General features: G+C 45.7%; 1 protein-coding gene across 6 annotated transcripts in view; it reads left to right on the forward strand.

The window, feature by feature from the left end:
* The first annotated feature begins 5,349 nt into the window (after positions 1-5,349).
* Positions 5,350-18,776, forward strand: part of CHRM2 (cholinergic receptor muscarinic 2) — an 89,812-nt gene continuing 76,385 nt past the window's right edge. For 3 of the 6 annotated variants that reach the window (XR_010027518.1, XM_063154095.1, XM_063154090.1), the window contains exon 1: positions 5,350-5,931. The gene's annotated coding sequence lies outside the window, so the exon portion shown is untranslated. Of the gene's footprint in view, positions 5,932-6,506; positions 6,526-9,198; positions 9,331-10,643; positions 10,663-18,776 lie in introns of those variants that run through there. The other 3 variants (XM_063154092.1, XM_063154093.1, XM_063154094.1) reach the window with 3 other exon arrangements.

The following is an 18,776-nucleotide window of genomic DNA, read 5'->3' on the forward strand; positions in this document are numbered from 1 at the left end:
GACACCGGAATCAGGGGCACGCCGGTGCCGCTCTCCAGGGTGCTGCAGGCGGAGGCTCCCGACTCCTCCGTCCTCTTCAGGGTTTTCCCATTTTCTCCCCATTGGAGACTCTTCAGGATATGAACCCCTGAGGTCCAGATCAAACAGGGTCTGGTTTTCTATGGTCAACGTCAAGTAAAGCTTTTATGAGGCAGAAAACCCACTCCACACACCTGTAAACAATTTAGAGAGAATTTTATGTAACTCCTTGCCTTTTGAGAGCTTTGTGCCACAGCTCTAAAACTTACCATGTTAAAAACAAAATCATATCCGTGCTTGTCCCATTGTTAATATTTTTTTTAATTCCTATATCACATAAATTTAGGCAAAATACTTCTTTCTTGTTTTCTTTTTCCTGAAGCAAACATTTCTGTATGTAATCTGAAGTATGTCTGGCAACCTTGAACGTATGCTATATCATGATTATCAGTCGCTGTCTTCCCAAATCCATATAAAGTTGACACTGGTTCTCAGCAGATATATTTTGCAGCTTGTTCTGCAACTCCTTTCAGATCTGCCCACCTGGCTCACAGCAGCATTTGCAAGAAATAATTATTCCTACACAAAACAAACAAAAAAAAACCCCTAAAAACAAAAAACCTAACCAACAAAAACTGCAGTGAAGATCTGCAGTTGATAGGGGTTTATTGCTAGGATGATAACTACGTGCATGCTTATATTAAAGAGTGCTCCATCAGTTTTGCTGTGCCTAGCAGAATGCTCTCCAGATACTGTGCTTATCCTTAATAAAAGAGCAGATTTGATTTTCCAGTTCGCCACCTAGCTGCTCCACAAGAGAGAGGATCAGTTTGGCTCTTAGAATCAGACCCTGAGCCCCATCTAAGCCTGTTGGGAATTTCCACTGCATCCATTTTCATCTGATTTGAATAATTCGCAGTATGTCGGGCTTTGAGACTCAAAGGGGACACAAAACAAAAAGAGTATCATCGTTCAGGGGAAATGGAAAAGAAAAGCTTGATGTTTTTGTATTAACAAGGCAGTTTAATGTAGCTGGTAGGTGAAAGCAACATCCCTTCTTTCCAGCTGTTCTGGAGGACTCTAAAGTTTGAACTGAGAAGAAGCCAAGATGTTGTTAGTTCCCTGGCATTAGTGAGATCCCAGCTACCACGTGTCAATGCTTCACTGCCTACCCTGGCAGATCTAACTATGCTTTACAACACTCCTAGAAATTCACTGCCTCATTTCACATAGCTGAGAGATTACACATCATTTTTGGTTAAAGATTTGGCCATCCGTTTATTTAACTAATTTAATTTCCTCATATTTGTGTCTATTAGGAATTTATTTTCACATAGTCTGGCTTGCCTTTGTCTCAGTTTGAATTTGTTCCTTTCTTTCCTCTTTCAGTGTTCCACGCTGTCAGGATGATTTGCAGTTCCATTGTCCCACTTTCACAGCATTTTCCCATCATCTTTCAGGCAACTGCCTCCCCCTTGCACCAAACCCAGCTATCCACTGCAAGGCTGGGAGTAAATAAATGTAGAAGTCCAAGGGCCTTTCACTATTTGCACTAAGAATCTGGAGTTTGCCTGGAGTTTTCTTGCACAGAGAAATTGGGGCTTCATCCTGCTCTTCCCAGTCCTGTTCCCTGCCTAGAACTGCTGGTAAAACCTCACAGGAAAGAGATGCTCTGAATACACATGGGTCTCAGAGCCACTTCTTTCCCCTGGGAGGTGACATGTCCACCTCCAGCAGACACCAGGGAGAGGACCACACCTCTGAAGGGAAATCAAGCATTTTGGCTGTTCCCTGGCCTTGCTCTGTCAGTCTCCCAAGAAAGCTGTGTGCTGGCTGGGAAGCCAGTCACCTAAACCATGGAGAACATGTTGGGAAGGAGCTGAACAATCAGATCACCATCCACTGGCCATTTGCACATCTAAGTGTGCACTCCCCTGTTTTCCTCCTCCTAGGAAATTTGGCAAGCAGGAAACAGCCCTGGCTCTAGGTGGACATGAAAGCCTCTGGGAGTAAGAGGGAAGTTATAGTCTGCCCTTTTCTCATACCCTCTCTAACACCAGCCTTGTGGCAATGGGATGAAGCAGCATTCCCCCAGCTGGGAAGGGGGAAATAGGAGCTGTGGGAGCATGGGGATCACCCGCCCGGCCCCTTGGTGGTTCTCTTGAGGGAACCTTGAGTTTCTGCAGGTATCTCTGTGACCCCCAGCTGAGATGAGAGCTCAGTCAGAGAAGGAGCTCACCCTAGGAATACAATAGAAAAGCTCCCTTTGGAAGTGGCTGCTGGGGACACCTCCCTCTCCACCCGAGCTATCCATGGGGACAGGGGACCCATTCCTGCCGGAGCAAACCCCAAGGAGGCAGCTCCACGCCGGGAGAAGGAGCCATTTGAGACACGTGTAGCCAAAACCAAGGAGAGCCGCGAGCAAAGTCTCACTAGAGATCACTGTGCATCTCTGGATGCGGTTTCCCATGGAATAGCCTCGCTCAAAGCTGCTGCCTCCGCCTGTGCTCCCCGGGAGCGGAGCGACTCCCCGTCCCTCTGCGGGAGGGGAAGTTCAGCATGAGCAAACACTCGCTTCCTCACCAGCCTTATTTTTGTTTCCTCCCAGCCAAGGGCTGAGCGCTTTGTTCTGGGGTTCTAGGAAGAGTTTAACCCCACTGCGGTTTAGAGCACTGTCAATTACTCGGCTCCCTCGCCCTCCCTCTTCTTGCAGGAGCCGCGGCCGAGGGGCGTTTGGAGCGGCTGGGGAATGGGGGGAATCGGGGTAAAAGGATGTGTTTTAATCTCAGAAGCGGCATTTTTCCCCCCTCAGGAGGCGTGTCTAGCACGTAGATCCATAAAGAGGAGAGCCGGTAATGACGGATGCTCTGTCAAACTTCAAAGGTGCCAATTACCACGGAGTCACCGGGTGCCACCACGATGTCCCTGTCGAGGCTGATCGAGAGCCGGGCTCGGGAAGGCAGCGCTGCTCTCACGCCTGTCGCTGCCTGGGGGGAATCTCCGCTGACAAGGCACGGAGGAGGTGAGGGTCACACTCCAGGGGTTTCCAGCACAGCGCTTTTATTTCCTTGGGAGATCACCCTTGCGGGGAAGCGAGATGCCGGCAGGGCGGGGATGTCCCTGCAGCGGTCCGTGACGGCCGCACGGCGCTGAGCAGCGGCGCTGGGGAGCCCCCTGCAGCTGGGCACGGCCACCGCCTGCCTTCACTCCCGCCGTGCTGCTGGAGCCATCCCCGCACCTCTGTCCTGTTCCACGATGCAGGGAGCCAGCCCCGGGAGTCCCCAGCACCGCCGGGGTCAGCCCAGGGCAGGGGCGCCGCCCGCTCCCTGCTCCCGCTGTGGGAAGGGCTGAGTCGTGCTCGCAGCCGCTGAACTCTAATTAAATCTCCAGAAATCAACGCGCACAATCAAACACTCGCTGGGAGGGAAAGAATAACAATAATGATAATAATAAGGGGAAGAAGAAGAAGAAGAAGCAGGCGTTGTGACTTTTTGAGGCTGCTGATCGTCCTGATTAGCGAATGTTAAAGTGTGTTAAGTGCCAAGGGCTCAGAGACAAGCCGTGGGAGGTGCAGGGGCGGCCGGGGCTGAGGCTCTGTCTGGCAAAGGAAGGGACACCCAGACTGTGGAGGTGGCTGTCCCTGCCCTGGCACTTGAAGTGAAGACAGCAATAAATCCCATGGGGCTGCAACATGCTTATGGCATGCTTCCCACCTCCAAATATCAAAATCAAATATCCAATACCAAATATCCGATACCAAATTATCGTCCGAGTACTTGGATAGGTGTCTTCCAACTCTGCTGTGAAGTCCAGGCAAAATTTTCTGTGAAAATGAGAAACCAAGGGGCAGAAGTCAGGTCCCAGGTGCCTTGATTTTCCTGAAGAGCTATAAGTAATCCAGCCCTTAAATCATGTGAAAGTGCTTTCAGGTAGAGAAACACAGCCTCGTTTACTGTACCTACACTGTACTTGTATAACTACCTCCAAAATTCAGAGCTCTCCATCTCCAAATTTAATTGGCAGTAAGGAACATAAAAGATCATTTAGTTCCAACCCCACTGCTATGGGCAGGGACATCTTCCACTAGAACAGATTGCTCCAAGCCCCATCCAGCCCTTCCAGGCAGTAGCCCTACCCTGAAGGCATATCACCGTCCTTGGGGTAAATCTACCCCTAAGACCCTTCCAGGAGCAACAGCTACATGTATGTGAGTCGTGTAGACAGCTCTCTTCCTGCAGCTCTCTTATTGAGGCCAGGAAATATCTGGATGAGTAGAGGTTGGAGTGGAGAGGGGGGGAGTGTTTGGGCTGTAGCTCCTTCAGCCTTTCAAGACAATAGATGGGGCAGGGGAGGCAGCAGCCAAAAGCTTGGATTATTGCCTTCATAAAGTCCACTTCTCTTCTCTGCACTTAGCACTTCCCCCCTGCTATTCTTTGGACAACAGATGAGATGGGTTCCGCTCTCCTGCCTCCCACCCCGACAGCCCTATCCCAAGGGAAAAAGCAAACTTCAGACCACAAATCAGTTCTGGTCCAGGAGAGAGGCAAATAAAAACAAAGAAAACATAAAGATATTTATATCTAGATTACATCCACAGAAGTGGCAAGTTTTCTTATACAAAATGAACACTTCTTAGCCTAGTGACTGTTAGTTAAAGAGAAATTCTTTACACCCTGTGAGAATTAACTCTTGCTCTCAGAATGTATCTGTTTTCCCTAATTTATTTGTCATTGTTCAAAGGAAGCCTCTCCCCATGAAAATTTCAGAACATCAGTTTAAGAAACTGAACTGGATTTAGTGTAACAACATTTTTCCACAATGTGCGGAGCCTCCGATGACTGCAATAATCTAGAAGCAAGATGCTTTCAGTCTTTTTCCTCCCATACATTGCTTTTACACTTACAGCTATCAAGGAGTTGGCGAAAAAAGAAGAAAATAAGCAAAGAAAAAATAATCTGAAATAAAGAGGACAGTATTGCAGGGAAAGATGGGGAGAAGGTAATTGAAAAAACAAAAAAGTGGTTCTGATGTGCAAATTGTAGATAAAGACTTGTGATGAGAAAGAGGGGAGTGCCTGATGAGGAAGACAGGAGAGTGTGTTGAGAGATAACAAGAACCAGTAATTTCTATTCAGCAAAGCCACCAAATCAGAGACCAGTGCGATCTTATTGGAGGAGAGCCTTCAACAGCAACTAATCCTGTCATATTGAAAGAAAATTGTAAATGTTCTCCGCAGAAATTGCCTTCCCATTGCAGCTAATCGAGCCCACTTGGCGCTCGCACACATCGCACACCCCCGCACACCCTCGGGGTGGGCAGCACAGCCGCGGCACTCGGCAGGGACACACACCCGGGATGCTCACCTAGGCACAGCTTCCCTCGCTCACCCTCATTTCCCCACCAGCTCTGGGGAAGTGTGAATTATCACCGGCTCACTCACGAGTCCCGGCTTCATCTTTAATTACTACAGTTTTGTCTAAACCTTTAAGTCAGGTTCGATAGCACTATTGCTCTGGGTTTTTTAAATTTTTTTTTTATTATTTTTTTTTTTTTTAAGCTCAGCTTGGCTGAACTGAAGCAGCGACTCCCGAGGGTGTGCTTGTATATGTGTGTGCCTGTGGGTGTGGGAGGGCGAGAGGGAGCAGGAGACAAAACTCCATCAGCCCGGACAATGCCACCTCTCATTTAAAGCTCCCAACCTGTTATTCTTTCCCCGCACTATCACGGTGCCGAGCGCTCTGTGTTTCCCCCAGCCCAGCCCCCCTGGCTCCTGGTGGAAGATATGGAAGAGGAAGATAAAGCCGCTGGCTGCGGGCGCTGACGGCGCGCAGCCCGCACGCCTCTGCCGCCGCCGCCGCTCCAGCCAGCCGCTTGCAGCGGGATGAGATGCAACTCCTGCTAATTGGATCACAGGTAGGAAAGATTCGCTTTTTACTGACGTTTCCTCTCTCTCCTTTTTTTCTTTTTTCTTTCCATCTTCTTTTTTTTGGCTTTTTTTTTTTTTTTTTCCTCTTGGCTTTTCTTTCACGTCCTCCACCCTCCGCCCCTTCCTCGCCGCACCTAGGATTTCATCCGCTGCTGTCATAGGAAAGCTCCCGCCAAGGAAATAATGTCTAAGAAACGAGCTTTTGCTTCCTGGCAGAAGAAGCAGAGCAGACCATAGGGAAACTTTTGCTGAATGGGTCACGGCTGAGCGGGCCAGCGGCGAAAAGCAGCGAGAGGAGATTAGGCAAAGCGATTGTCCCCAGCACAGAGCCCTTGCCTGTCGAGTTTCAGTTGCGATATTAATCCCAGAACCGAGCCTGTCATGGTATAGCGGGAGAGACATAGTAGAGAAAGCGCCATACACAGGGGTTTTATTACAAAAGCCACATTCCGACACAGGTTCATCTGCCGGGCTACCGCTCCCAAATCCCGCTGTGACATGTTTGCCGGCGACTCCTGCAAAATGTCACCGGGAGCGGGAGCGGAGCCGTCCCCCGGGAGCGGAGCCTGCCGGACGGGACGGTAAGGGCGGGATGGGGATGGGGATCGGGATCCCTGCCCTGCCGGACCAGGAGGGATGCGGGGATCCCTGCCCTGTGGGACCAGGGGGGATGCGGGGATCCCTGCCCTGTGGGACCAGGGGCCATGCGGGACACCGGGAGGGAGCTGCCGCTGTTCCGTCTCTTCCCTCGCCCGCAGAATCCCCGCTGTGCCCGGGAGCAGCTCCCGCTGCCGCTGCCTCAGCTCCCGTGTCCTGCTCGAGGAGGGGAGCGGGCTCGGAGGTGGGGAGGGTCTGGGCTTTCCCTGGCTCATTTCCGGCCCCGCTTCCCCGCATCCCTGCCCTGGGCTTCGCTCCCCGGAGCAGGGAGCAGGGTGATGCCGGAGAGGATGCTCCGGGGCCGGGGCTGGCTCGTCCCCCTGTCCCGGTCCCGGCCGTGCCTCCGGGCTCCCTTTCCTTTCGCCGCCACCATGGGGTGCTTAGGGCCAGAAGGAGCGAGCTGACACTGAGAGGGAACTCAGATCAAGCTGTGGGAGAAAAATTTCCTCTAGAAACAGCCCTGGGGCATCGAGGTGTTGGTGCAGCCCCACAATAAGGCTGCATCGGGGGCTCTGAAGGGACAAAGTGCTTTCTGCTCCTTCTTGGGCCAAAGCCGATCCTGGCCATCTCTCCAGCCAGGGCACTTCTCCTGGCTTTGCGCCTTCCCACCAGGCTGCCCCGTGGCTGCCCCAGCACCATGGGGAAAGGTGGGATGGGAGCTCCTCTGCTCTCCCTGGCAGGGCAGCCCAGCCCCAGGGCCCTGATGCCAGGAGCTCCTGGAGAATGGCTGTACCCACTGCCAGCTCTGGGGGCTTGTAACTCATCCCCACCAGCCCAGAGGTGAGTCCTTTTACCCCTTTGCTGGGTGAAGAACAAGGGACAATTCCTCCCACCCCTGTAGGATTGTTTATTCTTACTGTTTTGATTTGCTAAAGTTCCTCCCAGGACAAGGAGATGGCTTTATTTCCAGCTGGAAATTCATGTTGCAAATCTAGCCAGAATGACAGCTATTCCCATTTTTATGTGTCAACCAGTGTGTTGGCACATTGGCTTGTCCTTGTCCCTGAAGGAAGATATTCTCTTTGCAGAAGGGAAAAGACAAGGACAAAAAAAGAAGGTCTAACCTCTGCTTGACAGCCTGTTCTTGCGGCTATTTGGGGGATAAAGCAAATCCGCAAACTATAAAAAAGGATAAGGAAGGTTAATACAGGAGAGCAGAAGTATGCATGCTGTCTGCCTTTATGGTATTGCATCACTTGCAATCACAACCCCTGTCTGAATACAGACCAGCTTTTATTGTGTGGTTTATGACACCAGCTGCTCTCGGTGATTCATCTATAAACCTCTCTAAGCTACACAGAATACACTTGCTCCTTCCTGTAGGATCTCTTGGAGTGTAAGTTTGGTTGAATTTCCCCTCTGCAGGAGCCTGGACTGGTTGGTTTTGCACCAGGAGAGTGAGAAGCGCAGTAATCTCACTGGTTTGTTGTGCCCCACTGAGCTGCCCCCTCCAATCCCTCCCTCAGCACTCTGATTTCTGCATTGTAGTCCACTTGGGAACAAGGCACAGTATATGGGGATGGGGGGTCTAGGATGTCCCCAACTTGTTTTGGATGGAGGGCAAAATGATAAAAAGGAGAGGTCATGCTTTTCTCCCATCCAAACCCAGGATTTTGATTTTCCTCTACCCTAATGGTTGTAACTCTGCGTCTGGGCAGAGCTCAGGGAGACCTGGACCATGTGTGATCAAGGATGTCCTGAGGAGATGGAAGGCACAGCACTCTAGCAGTGCCTTCATCATCCAGGATGGAGACACAGACACTGAAAGGAGGAAACTGAGGCCATCAGTTAATAACAGAATCTATAAACAAAACTTTTTTTGTTCCCCTCCTAGGTGTTCAGCCCAGTGCCCACTGCCACTTTGGTTGTCACCTCTGGGCTGAATCCCTGTGTGTATGTCATGGTTCTCAGCTACCCAAAATGCTTGCCGCCTGTTTGGTGTCTCATTCAAAAGTCTTTTGAGGACACCTACTATGAAATCCCTCACTGTTGTTAATATAATCCCAGGAGGTTGCTCTGTCCCACTTCACTCCGGTAACCCACTCACCCGTTCACCCAGCTTTCCCTTCTCCACTAATATCATGACCTACATGCACAAGATGTATTTTCTGGTCCTGTTTCCATAGCAATGCAGCACGGGGAACTCAGACAAGCCAGTAATAATGAAGCCAATTCCCTTTCTGTGAAATCAGGACCTCTTTGAAAGTTGAGTTCAGTTTAAGGCAAAGCGGGGAGCCGCGGAGAGTTTTATTTCCATCCCGGAGCCCAGATCCCCGCGCCCTCTAGTGCCAGAGGCAAGCGAGGAGGAGCATCCCGGGGACCAGGGAATGTGAGGCTTCACAGCCCAGGGAGACAAGCAAGTGGTGTGAGAAAAGGAAATTCTTCCATTATATCCAGCGTCTGTTTCCAGTCAGATCTTCTAAATCTCAAGCTGAAAAAGAAGGGCAGCTAGTGTTCAGCTGATTCAGCTGATTCTGGTTTGGCCACTCGGAGATTATGCCTTGGGTGGGTTAAACTGTGGAGTAAAAAGTGGGAAGAAATTGAAGCTGGGAAGCTCAGACCGTTTTTTCGCAAATTTTGTCTGACCATTTTTTCAGAAATTTTGGATCTCTCTGGCTTTGAGCTTCGCAGCTTGAAGCAACTCTCGGCTAATTCTGAGAGATTTGAAGGCACAGAAGAGGATTACTCACTTGTGAAACTGCTGTCCTGACCTCCTACTGGCTGTTTAGGTGGGTGGATGGGATAGGCAACAATAATCAGGCTAAGGAAAGCTGAAGGGGTTTAGATGCAGCTCATATGATTGACAGGGATAACTTTTCCACAAACGCTTGTAGCCTGAAATCTTAAACAGCTAAAATTGTATGCTGGCATTTAATGTACGGTAGCATTAAATCGTGGGGTAGCATTTCAAGCCCTGTTAGATCCATCCTAGAGATTCCCATCTCTAAGAACAGGGCTGCAGAAAGAGCCAAGCACTGAGAACTCCTGTGGCTAAACGAGACTCCGCACACACCACCTACCCATATTCTCCAGTTTCTGTTTTTTGGCAAAGGTAGATTTCAGTTTTGCCAGGGTCTCCACAGCTTTTCCTGTGTCAGAGCTGCCCAAGAAATAGAGTTCCCTACTTGCTTGTCCACATCCCACCAGCTGACTGCCAAGCACCTGTGCCCAGCAGATTGCATTCCCTAGCTCTCCACATTAAATCAAGGAGGGATCCCTTGCTGACTTATCCCACCACCTTCCTACACTTCCCTGATTGAAGTGGGCAGAATTAAAAGTTGAGACCACTCCTAAAGTTGTATTAAAGGGCTGCCTCCTTTTCCCATACACCCTGATCTTGCTGCTGTGTATAAATGCTTTAGGCTGTGGAGCTGTCTGTCATTTTGGACTGCCTGTCTGCCTTATAATCGACATTATTACCTATGTCTAAAACCATCTATTCCCCATAGGAAGGGTTATACATCAGATCTTCCAAAGAATATCTCTCATGTAGCACAATTTGAAGTTCCAGGAGGATAGGATAGGGTGAAGTGAGTTTCATTTCATTTCCATCAAGCACCACCTAGAGAATGCTTGCCAATGCCACTAAGATGTGCAATGGGATTTCAGTAGTCCACGTGCCTCATGTATTTGTTTTTAAGGATATGATACAGGTTAAATGAAACCACATTTAGGGCCAGCTGCTTTGCTCAGAGTCTTCTGCATGTTTTCTGTTTGACAAGATGATTCTTTGATTCCCGTTATTCCAGTATTTCCTGAGACTCCATGGGCTAGATTTTGATCTTAATTACATTCTTTCAAATCAGGGGCGCCTCCAGTGATTTTAATCGCGTCTGCTTTATTCTGGTGCAATTGAGCTCAAAATTTGACTTTCACAGAAACATAGCAAGTATTGTAATTAGAATATGCCAGTGTTTTGACAACTGCTCATGGAACAGCTCTGTTTCATCAGACTCTGCTGAAAGGGAAATGCAATGTGAGAATGGGCACTGGGAATAGCACGGGGCACCTCTTGCAGTGATGGCAATAAAGATCTCTGTGAGAAGCCACAACATAAATAGGTGAGAAATTCTGTAAATCAGCATTTCCCAGGATTTCCCTCAAGCTCTTAGAAAAGCTCTGAGTAAACTGTGGGCATGTTTTCTTTGATTTTGGTTGCTTGTGTTTTACAGTTTGGTGTTTGGTTTTGTTTTGGGTTTTTTGGCTTTTTCTGAGAGAGGTATAATGAGACAAAATATCTCCAAAGGTCTTTCTTCTGAATCGTTGTCGAAATTAGTGTTGGAAACCAAGGTGATAAAATAAAACTAGTAATTTAAAAGAATTTTCTTGCTTAGTGATTTCTCTGGCTCAGGATTTTCAAGTAGTCAGAGTATATGAAGATCTCTTTGGTTCTGCACAGATAGGATGATCTGCAAACATGAAGATTAGATCCTTCTCTTTTGTAATCTGTTCCACCTTGTGAGAAACAAAAATTAACAAAAAATGATACATGGGGAAAAATTAAGTTTCTGATATAGACCATTGCATTTTCATAGATTCCCGAGAAATTTTCTCTCAGCTTTGCGATGAATTACTGATGTCTATTTTAAACTCATCTGTCTCATGCTCAGTCAATTAGAAAACAGAGCAGTCATATATTGAAAATTGTTCATAACTTTGTTCATGAGTAATGGCAACAAGCTTATTCCGCTATTATTTCTGAAATCCTTTAAAGCAAGCCAGTGACCAATGATTTATTCATGAAAATATTCACACATTTCAAAACTTACATGAATGTTAGCATGAATAATTAAGAGAATTTTTGTTATTTGTTCTCATTTCTCATTATTTTCCTATTCAAAAAGGCATCAGTCATCCGCTTACAGAGCATTAGAACATAATGATTACAGCATTGGATCAGACAGGTGTTTTGTCTCATCCTGTAGAGTGTTTTCATCAATGCTGGTTACCAAAAAGGCAGGTGTAGTGAATGCTGCCCTAGATATCTGCACTGGCCTCAGGTAAAAGGTTTTATACCCATCAGCTTGGGTTTGCTCTCTACCCAGAGATCTTTTCCAAATGACAAAAAGATCTACTCACCTCCCTCCCCAGGTGGAAACCCCTTGAGATTTTAGATAAATTGACCTCTAGAGATTTTAGACAAGCTGCAGATGTACTCACTGGCCAGATAAGCAACTAGTCTGGTTGTGCCTCCCAGTGAGTTCAGTACCTTAGTGACAGCATGTAGCAGGGAATTCAGTAGGTTAATTAAATATTTTCCTTGGAAAATCATATTCCAGACAACCTTTGATCTATTTAAATTAGTTGTTTTTCAGTGTAATTGATACCTCTCTGTTATGTTAAGTGAAAAGACCAACTGGAACAGCCAGTTCATTGTATAGGTGCCACTCATTTAATCCCCCATGAGAGAAGAAAAGAAATATAAAGTAATTTCCATTTTAAGACTTCTTACTCCTCCCGTGCCAATGAAAGTTTTGGCTTGGGCTTTTCTTTTTTCTGACCACTGCTGTAATAGAGCAGAATATGGTTGTTCACCATAATGCCAAAAAGAGTGGTCACAGCAGGCTTAGAATCCAGAGAGGCTTCCAAATATTTCACGCTACCTGTGACTGTTCTGCCTCAGCCAATATTAATTTCCATTAGCTGCCCAAATGTTAGGTTCTCCCAACTTAATTAACATACTATGAAATACTTTAATCCTCATTCTCTTTTTCTAAGAGCAATAATTTCAGTAAAGAAGTTCTTAAGTTCTTGGACAACTTGACTGTTAATATTTTGCTGTGAAAAATCATTCATGTGTAGCTTCTGTTTTCTCTTTTTTAACCAGCTTCCAGCTTGTAATAATAATTTACCTATTCTATCACAAATCTGTCAAAGAATTTAATGCAATATAGAAATACCTATATACGTAGACTTGTCAGGTTGGTTTTCTTGGTCTTTTAACTTAATGCTTCAAAGAACATATATCAGACAACATTTTTTTAAAAAAATCTATGATTATTTTTTATCCTCTCCTATATGTAAATCTAGTTTCGGTTAGTTTCAGTCAATTAAGGTGGAAGTAGAATGAGGCTTTTCAGTATATAATACCTAAGATTAATCCTGTGCCTGTCCTAAAGCTAGGAGTGCTTGTTGCTACCCTCCTGTCCTTCTGCAGCGTATCTGACTCCAGCAACAACTTGCATGTTTTTGCTATCAGCACAGCCACTTCAATTTCAAGTGCTTTCCAAACCCTTGCATTTATAGCCATGAGGTCCTTTTGATATGCTGCTGTTTTGTTTATCAATTTGTTCCAATGTTTCCCCTTTCAGAGTTTTGTGTTCTGACAGCTCATGTGCTTTCTTGTCTTGAAAAAAAAAATTAGGTCTAACATGGATATCAGCACAGCATCATTTGCAGAGAAGATTTAACAAAAAAAATAATTCAGTACCTCTGCAAAGTCCTGTTCCTCATGAATTATTCCAAATAATTCATGGCGAAAAAGTGGCACACACTATTTGTGAAAAATGTCATTTTCACAAATAGTCCCTTGATGTGCAGAAGGTCCTGCTGCTTCCTTCCTGAACTGGGTGAATTTAAGAGCTTTGAGAAATGTCCTGCAGTTCCCCTCTCTGCACACACCCCACCAGCTCTTGTCAGTTTGTGCATCCTCGGTTCTCTTCATTTACAGCTGACATTTTGTTTGTGTTTTATTTTAACTCCCTCCCTTAGCCATGGGCTTCACCAGACATGAAGCGTCATTTCCACAGATGTGGTTGCTTGGCTCAAGCAGTTCTTGGACCTTCACATTTCTCAATAACTTTTTTCCTGTCTTGCCTTCCAGTTTGCTTTCCACATGACCTTACTGAATTAGAAACTCTCTGTTGTTTTGAATCCATGGATTTTACTTTCTCTTTGGTTCTATTTTATATTTAATTTCATTTACTTCTGCCTTCAATACTCTTTAAGCAGTTCACTAATCATAAGCAGTTTGTCTTGGGCTCTTAATGCAGTAATAAGTTTATTATTTTTCAGTATTTTCACTGTATCATGTCTTCAGCAATTTAGTTCAGAGCACCTGCTCTTATATTCTTCACTTATTCTAAAAATCACTTAGGAATTGATGGGGATTTTGATCTATTTGTACCAATTGACTTACCAACACACAGGTGGGTGGATTCACTGATGGTTACAATTTTATTAGATTTTCATACCATTTTATTAGAGTTTCGTACCTCTTTGATCTCTCTCCATAACAACCCTTTGAATACCCCAGACATTTCCTGGAATAAGGGTGCTAGTGCTTTGTGCAAGCATCAGGCTTGAAGCAGCGAGGGTATTTTTTCACTTAGCACACTGGACTGAGACCAAGCTGATCACAGATAAGCTCCTGACCATGCCACCCACCTGCTGCATGACTTTTGACACATTCCTGTGGCCTGACACAAAGCCTGCTGAGGTCAGAGACCAACTCTTGTACCTTGGGTAGGCTTTGGCTTGGCATCCTGAGGCAGGGACAATAATTCCTCCTGGTCCCATGACAGGGTTGTAGGGATTTGCTTCCCGCAGATTGTCAGATAGTGAAGTTCAGCTGTGGTGCTGCCAAATGGAAAAAAGGATCAGACTCCATACACAGGGCTTTTCTTTGCACTGGAGTGTTGGAAAATTGAGCCTTTAGGAGATGCTTAGTGGGAAAGTTTCTGGTCAGGAAAGGAGGAGAAGCAAAAATGTTCAGTGTCCCTCCAACAAAAATGTACTGAAGCTGCAATTGCTCCAGACCTTGGTGAGAAGTAAAAGAGAGATGTTTTCTCTGCTGTTGCTTTTCCATGCTCAAACTGATCCCCTGATCCATTACTGGCCTCTGTCACCCACATAATTTCACTTTTCTAGCAGTGTATATTCAGCTGATGAAAGCTGTCAGAGCATGAGTGACAGGAAAGGAGAGGCCACCACCAAAGTGCTATATTTAACCTGGCAAAGTCATGCCTTCTCAGTATGACCTTGAGCCCTAACACTGAGAATTTAAACAGGGAATCTTGGTTGTGAAGCCTCTTCCTTTAGCCAAACATAGAAGGCTCTTAAATATGAAGAAAAGTGGGGAAGAAGGAAGGTAAAATAAGTTACCCTTCTGTTTTTGACATTTATGATAGCCAGCACACTCAATTGCCACTAGAAGAATACATGAAGGGCTCACTGTTAAATTCTCATTAAAAATGTCTGTTTGACGTCTGCTAGTCATTTCCACAATCTGATCCACTGAGAGTAAATGTAGGGATTTTTACTGAAAGGTTTTGACATCAGAAGCACTTTCCTGCAAGAAATATCCTACTGTTATTAATTATTTTGCTATGTGCTTCAGTAAAGGGGAAAAATCCCAAAAGTACACAATTGGGGAAAAAATAGTAAGGAAAGAAAAAAGAAAGCAGCTGAACAAAAGCTTTTGTTATGTTTTGTCTGAAGAAAGCCTGTAACTATCTCTCTCTGTTTCTTTAGCAAAGAGTGAGACTGTTTATCTCCTACTTTGAAGCACAGGGAAATGCAAAATATCAGGTTTAAAAAAGCCCAGGTAAGTCAGGCACTGCCATCCTTTCTGAAAGACAGATTTGACAATTAATATTCCACATTATTGTCTTCAATTCCTCATAAAAATCAAAGTAGGGTGTGGAAATGACACATAGCTAAAGAGATGAGGAGTCATTTTCTTGTTAGTCCTTTCAGAAAGTAGTGACAAAGGCTGAGTTCCTGGTTTCACCACAGGTTGCTGACATGGCCTTGGACAAGCTCAGTAACCTCCTGTACCTCAGCATCTAACATGGAAATATAATAAAATAACATTTTCATTCCCACAAGCTTTGTCTGCTCTTCCTGTTTAGATTGTTAAAGTGTTTGGCAGCATTTCTGGAACAGTCAGCACTAAACTTGCCCTTAAACATACCTAAATTTGGGCATCCATAGAAAGAAATGAATGATATATTATCTTTCAAATACTCAGCTGCTTTTTATTCCATCTCCAATAGGCCTTTGGAGAGTAAGAACCTTTCCACTGAGCCCTGGCGCTGCTGGCACAGGCAGATACACATGGGATGGTATCCCAATTTATGCTGGGGTGGTGGAACCACTGTGTGCCTGTTCCCTTTGCTGCCACACACTTCTGAGAGAGAAATGTGGGAACTCTGGCTTAGGGAGAGTTGCTTTTGCAGCCAGAATCATCAGGTGAGCCCTCTTTGGACAATGCTTAGCCTGCTTTATTTTTTTTGCTCACCAGAAATTTTTTGTCCTTCTCGGCCAGGTTCTAACTAAAACTACTACAAGACACTTTGGAAGGTTTCCCTGAGGGAAAGGCAGGTGCAAAGCTGCAGAGAGAAAGCACTTAGCCCCACAAACCAGCAGCAGCAGTTTTATTTACCCACTTTGGGGATACAGTGGCAGCCCAGATATCAAATGTGCTGCTCTTCAGGGAGAGTGTGATGGTGTTCACAGGGTTCTTAGGTTGAGGGAAGAGATGAGAATGTTGACTCCATGTTTCAGAAAGCTTGGTTTATTATTTCATGATATATATTACATTAAAACTATACTAAAAGAATAGAAGAAAGGATTTCATCAGAAGGCTAGCTAAGAATAGAAAAGGAAGGAATGATAACAAAGGCTTGTGGCTCAGAGAGTCTGAGCCAGCTGACTGTGATTGGCCATTAATTAGAAACAACCAACATGAGCCAATCACAGATGCACCTGTTGCATTCCACAGCAGCAGATAATCAGTGTTTACATTTTGTTCCTGAGGCCTCTCAGCTTCTCAGGGGTTAAAATCCTAAGGGAAGGATTTTTCATAAAAGATGTCTGTGACAGGAGAGTCATTGTCTCTGGCTGCTGTGGACAAAAAGTGTGGTTTCTAAAGAGTCAGTCCCACTGCAGACTGTCTGAATCACCTTTTCCTGGGGCACAGGCAGGCTGGGCACTCTCTCTCAAGAGGGATCTTCTGGCCACCAGCATGTTCTGTGATGCTATGACTTGAATGAGAATGAGCCCCTTGCCCTCTCTGCACCTTTCTCCTCTCCACTGTTTAAGAGTGGGAACCTCAAGTTTCCTCAGTGCAGGTCAGTGGGCAGGACCAGCTGAAGGTGCCTTGATTTTGTGCTAAGGATGACAGCATAACAAATACCTACAGCAAAGGAAAAATGCATCCTCTGCATTTTCTGATATTCTTTGGATATGTTCAAGTTGAGTCAGCTGGGAGGCTCAGAGACTTCTGATTGCACACCTTAGCAGGTGAAAAGTTCTCAATTTCACTTTCATTCCAGTTTGAGGAGATGGAACAAACAAAAAGGTCTTCAGCCCTTTCCTTCAAGGCATGAGGAAGCTGTGGTTAAACATATTTCTTAACCCTCTGGCAGTGGTGTTAATGTAATACAACAAAAAGAACAAGGCAAAAAGCCCAGGAGAGCTCTCTTTTTTTCTATAATAATTTATTTATTTCACATGAATAGCTCCAGATCAACATTTTATTTATTGTACATTATTGCTTCTTTAACAAAGGAACAAAACTAAAAGCACAACAACCAGAAAAGAAGAAATTTTTTTGCAACTGAAAACATAGAGATGATAACTTAATAAAGAGGAATCACTTGCTTATTTGGAAGGTCTAATAATTGTTAGGGATCACAGCAAAATATTTTTGTTGTGCTAACACCCTCATCTCTCCAACCTCCTGTGCTCTGCCATGAAGCCAGATCCTGCACTGCAGCCTTAAGGAGTAATTATCACCCTTTCCTGGGTAATAATTAGTTTTGTAGAGGCCACCTAGAAGCTTCCTGTGGTCGTCATGCCAGCCCTCTCCGCCAGTCTTCTTTAACTTTCTTCTCTAACAGGTGGGCTTTGGCGGGGTTCAGGCTGTGCACAGCCCAGCTGCTTCCACAGCACGCTGGACACAGAAAGGGCACAGAGCATCACCGAGCGAGCACAAACACAGGGATTGTGCAGGCTGCCGTCTCTTGCTCAGCCCGTGCTCCCTGCCGTGATGGGAGAGGATCAGCGTGTGTGCTGAGTGCCGGGGCTCTCGCTGCTGGGCAGCGAGCCGCGCTGGGCGCTCAGGAGGAGCCGAATGCAGCCCCGGCAGCGCCTTCCCCCTGACACCAGGGCTGCACAAGCTGCGGCTCGGCGGGTGTTTATGAGAGCAGGGGGAGAGGTGCTAAAAGACAGCAACTCAGATGTACTCTGCTCGGGTAGGAGGCAAGGTGTGTTTCCAGCCACCCCTCAGTGCTGCTAAGGTGTCAGTCCTTTTTAGAGGTGGAATCGATTAGCCAGGAAGTGAGAACATCGCTGTCTTTGCTTTAAAGTGGTGGGCATGTCTCAGCAGGGAAAAGGGAGGAGGACTGCGCGTTGTCTGATCTCCCACCATTCCTTAAACTCTGAATTGAATTGCACAGTGAGGAAAATGAGAGCTGATCTTTGCTTAGATAAGCATTCTCAGGTAAATTAACAAAACAATGACAGAGCTATTTGTGTTCCTGTAGGAAATTGTCATTTGGGCTAGGGTGCATCCTGCAGGCTGAATGGTGCAGGAGCAGAACCAGCTCCCTCAGCTCAGAAATACCTGGAATTTGGTACAATATCTATTTTTTTTTTCTTTTGCTGCTTGCTGAAATGACTACCTACAGTCCCTCAAGGCTAAAAGAAAAATAAAGTTCTGTAAGAACCCCTCCACAACAGAGACATGCCGTTGCTCTTATCACTATTTATACATTGATGATTATGTTATCTTCCACAGTGAGGAATGAAAGGATTAATTGGAGAAAGAATCTGAAAATCAAACACTTCTTTCCTTTATGGATAGATTTTGCCAAAGCTGTCCCACGTTTACTTTTAATAATCTGTTATTATTCTAATTAAACATCTAACTGAGAGAGCAACATTTTTATTAAAAAAAGTTAAAGATTTATTATTATACGGAAAGCACTGCTCTGTTTTGGACTGGGAGAAGAGAGAGGAAACTTTCTCTCTTTGGTCTTCATCCAGCAGATTGAAAAGAGAGAACTCTTCAGTTCAGTTTCCTTTTTACTCCTCCACCCTCCATACTCCTCTTCCTTCCAACATGCACTTCTCATCACTCTTTTCAAAGACACAGCCTTGTCAGTCACAAAATGACTTTGTCTGCTGTTTGAGTCTTTGAGTCAATGAGTTATGATCACCCATCCAGCCC

Source organism: Melospiza melodia, chromosome 4 (genome assembly GCF_035770615.1).
Source record: "Melospiza melodia melodia isolate bMelMel2 chromosome 4, bMelMel2.pri, whole genome shotgun sequence".
Classification (NCBI taxonomy): Eukaryota; Metazoa; Chordata; class Aves; order Passeriformes; family Passerellidae; genus Melospiza; species Melospiza melodia.